Raw genomic sequence first — 4735 nt, forward strand, 5'->3', positions numbered from 1 at the left:
ACTACTACTACTACTACTACTACTACTACTACTACTACTACTAATAATAATAATAATAATAATAATAATAATAATAATAATAATAATAATAATAATAATAATAATAATTTTCTACTATAGGCACAAGGCCTAATATTTTGGGGAGTGGACTAGTAGACTACATCGACCACAGTGTTTCGGTGGTACTGGCAAAGTCGACCTTGGCAGTATTGGAATTCAGAACGTAGCGACGGTCGAAGTGCCGCTAAGCATTATTGCCGGCGTGCTAACGATTCTGCCAGCTCACCACCTTAACAATAATAATAACAATAAGCGATTTCTTGTATTTGTTACATATCTACGGATGGGAAATATTTTGATGGCTTATAATGCCAGTGGTATTACAACCAGGCAAAGGGAAAATCAAAGAAAACAGCTATAATATCACGAGGTTTTTATGCTTTATCTGTTTTCGTCATTGAACCGTGGACATGCCAGGGGCAGCGCTTTGAAAAGATCGAGCGTAGTACTTATTTTTTAAACTGATGCATAGTTTCTTAGAATATTCGTCCAGCCCTTTAGTCATGTAGACGTAAATAAACCGACACCAGCTGTCAAGTATTGGTGGAGGACAAACACTAAGGCAGAGACACACAGCCATACACACACTTACATATGTATATGCATCCGTATATCATGCACACACACACACACACACACACTATACACACACATGCACATTGAAACAATACGTATTGAAACAAATCTAGTTTTCTTGGGAGAGTCATTACGCCAATGATAACATACGCACTGGTTCATTTACACTTCTTTATTGTTACTCAACCGGTTAAATATCCAACCAACTAATCGAATATGTGTTTAATATGTCGGTTAAACAAATGATTGACTATTTGTCATTGAACCAGTGGTTGCGTTAATATTATTGTAGTAATGACCCTTCAAATATAAATATATATAGGGTAATAAATTAAAATACTTTATTACCAGTGGTTACCATGCAGGAATAAAAGTCATAGGACATAACATATTTTACAAATATAAAGTGCATAAAATATTTTTATACACAGATAGGAGACCTTACACAGGACTCCTTACATGCTAGAAAGGGGAGTTAAAACCCAAACCATGAAAAAAAAAGAATTCATGTACACACTGTTATTACACCGGAAAGAAAGAAAAAGCTAATTAGTTAATCTCGAATTCGAGTTTGTCGGTAATTTATAGAGAAACTCGAGTTTGAGATTAACTAATTAATTTTTTGTTCCTTCTAGTGTTATAGCAGCGTGCCTTATAAATTCTTTTTTTTTTTCGTGGTTTAGTGTTTAACTACCCTTTCTAGCATGTAAGGAGTGGTGTCAAGCGTCTTCTCTCTGTGTATAAAACCATTTTATGCACTTTACATTTTATAAATATATATATATATATAGTAATATAGGTGTATAAAAGTTGAATATGGATTTTTCCTTGAATTGTAGGTTTCCAAAAAAGATTTCTAATGTTGATTCTTCATACTCTGCTGGGAGTTTACAGGCGTAAATTTGCAAAGATATGAAAGTAGTACTTGTATATAATGTATGGTGAATTTATGGAATGAAGTTCCATAAATCCAACCAATTTTGTTACAAGTGGAGGAGACAGGTTGTTAAAATTTGTAAGAAGTTTAATTCTTGCAGACAATCGTTTCGTACAGAGCTATAATAATAATATAAATTCGTGACTGAATTAAATTAAAATAATGAAATATCAACGTACTCTTCAGTGCTGGAAGGAAAGGAACCATAATACCAGGAACTTAAGGAATATAGCAGAAAAAATTGGATCTAGGAGACTCATATTGGTATCCGTGTGAGAAAGAGATGGATGTCATGTCGTACATTGGACCATAACTAACGGCTTCAACGGTTATTTGATGATATAAGTAAAGAGGGATCGGAGATGTTCCCTCTAAAGATGAGTATGGAAATTAGAATTTTAGCTCTATATACGTAGCGTAGGGCAAATAAGTATTAGAAATGTCCAATGGAGAACCGATACAGAATTTAAATTAAAATTAGAAGTAGCCGTTGAAATCAGTTCGTAGTATAATGTATTTTTGAAAAATTCTATACGTAAGAATGAAGTATAACGTGAGGAAGTAGTATATGAGAAGCTAGATAGTTCGTGTAAACAAAAGGCAGAAGAAATAAAGGAATGAAAATGAGTTAAAGACCATATTAGGCAACACATATTAATGATAAGGTAGAAAAAATAAGTAAAAACAGAAAAGCAGTTGTTAATATTACAATTAAAGTAGTATTTACTTGCTGTGTTTATAAATTCGAGAAAGAGAATTTGAAAATGTTAGATACACAAAAATAAATGTAGGGGAGATAATGAGCGGAGAAAGAGAAGAGAAAAAAATAAAACTTTGGATAGGGATGTGTTGGTAATACAGAGGTTGTGTTTTAGTAGATATAAAAATATTATTTAAGAGGTAATAATCCAGCTTAGTATTATGTAGAAGGATATGGAAGTGCAGTATGGTCGTTATGACATTCTTGTTGTAGGGGTACGTGCCGGTATGAATATAAGAATAATACAAGTGTACAAAAGTTTACATATAATATAGAAAGACAATCTAATAAAAAGAGCGTGTATGTGTGTGTGTACGTGTGTAGATGCATATATATATTCGACTGGCTTCCACAAACGTCGATCGAATTTATTCACAAGGCATTGGTCAGCCTAGGATATAGTAGGGAACTTGCCCAAGATGCCTCTCAGTTGAACTGGATCCAAACTCCCATCGTTGCAAAGCGATATTAAATACATACACAGGCCTACGCCTCTATCGGATAGCCAAACATTTTACCTGTATGTTGTAGAAGTCTTAAAAAGTGATCTAATTTTGGGCCAACCACTTGTCTCCGAATTTTGTTAATTACTAAATCGTGTGGGATTTTTTTATTGTGATGTTCTATAAGGTAATTAAGAGTGAAGACAAACAGCATAGGAAACACGCCATTCTTATTCTCATCCAATTTGTAGTAAATTAACTGGAGAGAATATTTCTTTTTCCGTCCATATATCCTCATTAAGTAGTGCTTGATAAAATTTATATGGAATTGGCTGTAATAGGGCATACCTCTGCTCGTTCCATACCCTGCCACTCTCGCTACTGTTATCACTTGAAGGGGAAAAACTGCTTACATTTCCTTGCGAAAGAATAAACCTCACTGGAGCGATCTTTATGATCGATTTGGTTGATCTACTCGAACTGCCCTAGGGGAATTATCAGATGTTAAACTAACTCCGCAAGAAAAGAATGCTCGCACAGTGATTGCAGAATGGTTTCATTACACTCCATAGTGCGCGGAGAGGACTAACTGCTTGCACTAATTTCTACTAAAGCGACTTTGCCAGGCTAAGCTCAGCATGACTTCTGGAAGTTCTCCATAATCCTGACATCGAAAGCTTTGTGAAAGAAACTGCTCAGTTGATTAATGTCCAGAACGTCATGACAAATGCCTATTTAAAGTAGAGAGTTAAGGTAGATGAGGAGGTTGAGAGAAAGAGAAAGTGAGAGGGAGGTGGTGGGTGAGAGACGGATGAAACCAAATAAATTTATTCATTTAGTCTGGTTTTCTGTAATGTCTGCCAATTCATAAGATAGAGGAATATGTAAACATATACAGAGTAAATAAGTAAATGTTAGACAGCGAGAGAAAGAGAAAAGGATAAAGAAAGAGAGAGAGAGAGAAATTGAGACAAACAGTGAAAGATAGAGTTAAGGGGAGAGAGAGGGGAGAAAGAGATATAAATAGGCAGTCAACAGCCAAACTTATAAGGTAAACGGGTGAAAGCAACCAAAGATAAATTGATAGACAGACAGACAAACAGACAAAAAAAATAGACACAAAGATAGACGGATAGAAAAACAAAGAAATAAGACAAGCGTACCGTGAGAGGGAGAGGGACAGACAGACAGAGACAGAAGGAAAGAGAGAAAGTCAGCAGTTCAAACCAGTATTTAAGAACGCAGACACACGTTGACAGGTAGGAACAGACTGAAGGATAGCAGACGTACTGGGCTTTATAAGATACGTAAGCGTTTTCATTTAGTTGATTTAGTGGATTTATGAGGAGTAGCTTGACGCTTCGGAGAAAAATCCTTCGTCGGAGAAAGATGCACAGTTACGAGAGTGAGAAAGTAAGGAGAAAAAGGAGACCGAAGTGGAGGAGAAAAAAGGTAAGTTAACAAGTGTTTATGGAGAGGGATAACATTGAGGAAGATGAGAAAAACGAAAATTCAAAATATTTAAAATTTTAGTGACAACACAATGGTTGCTCTTGGCTAAACCGGACTTTCATTGTATATATTTACCATAGAAACATGTATGGCTGATTTAGCGAAATGTTAATGTATTTATTAAAAATTAATATAAACAGCTAGGCGCAATATAAGACTGATAAAATTTTTCACATATATGTATATGTATATATATATATATATATATATATAAATTCAAAAAGGGCTAAAGCTCTTTTACAAGAATTTTATCAAGAAGCCAGTGTGTAAAAAAAATTCATAAGGGAAATTTCTATTCCCAAGAATATAATTATTCGTTTATATTTATATAAGGGCATTACTACAGAAAAATAATGCCAAACACTGGACTTCTCAAAATAACCACATTTAGTACCGAATGCGAGTTATTTAAAAGAAAGTTGGTCGTCTTCTGTTGGTTGTTTTTCC

The 4735-nt window shown here is 34.5% G+C and overlaps 1 protein-coding gene across 1 annotated transcript in view; it reads left to right on the forward strand.

Annotated features, from left to right (window-relative positions):
- The window catches only part of LOC106868905 (uncharacterized), a 695008-nt gene that overhangs the window by 271905 nt on the left and 418368 nt on the right, over nt 1-4735 (forward strand). The window lies entirely within an intron of this gene.

This window comes from Octopus bimaculoides, chromosome 18, assembly GCF_001194135.2.
Source record: "Octopus bimaculoides isolate UCB-OBI-ISO-001 chromosome 18, ASM119413v2, whole genome shotgun sequence".
Taxonomy (NCBI): Eukaryota; Metazoa; Mollusca; class Cephalopoda; order Octopoda; family Octopodidae; genus Octopus; species Octopus bimaculoides.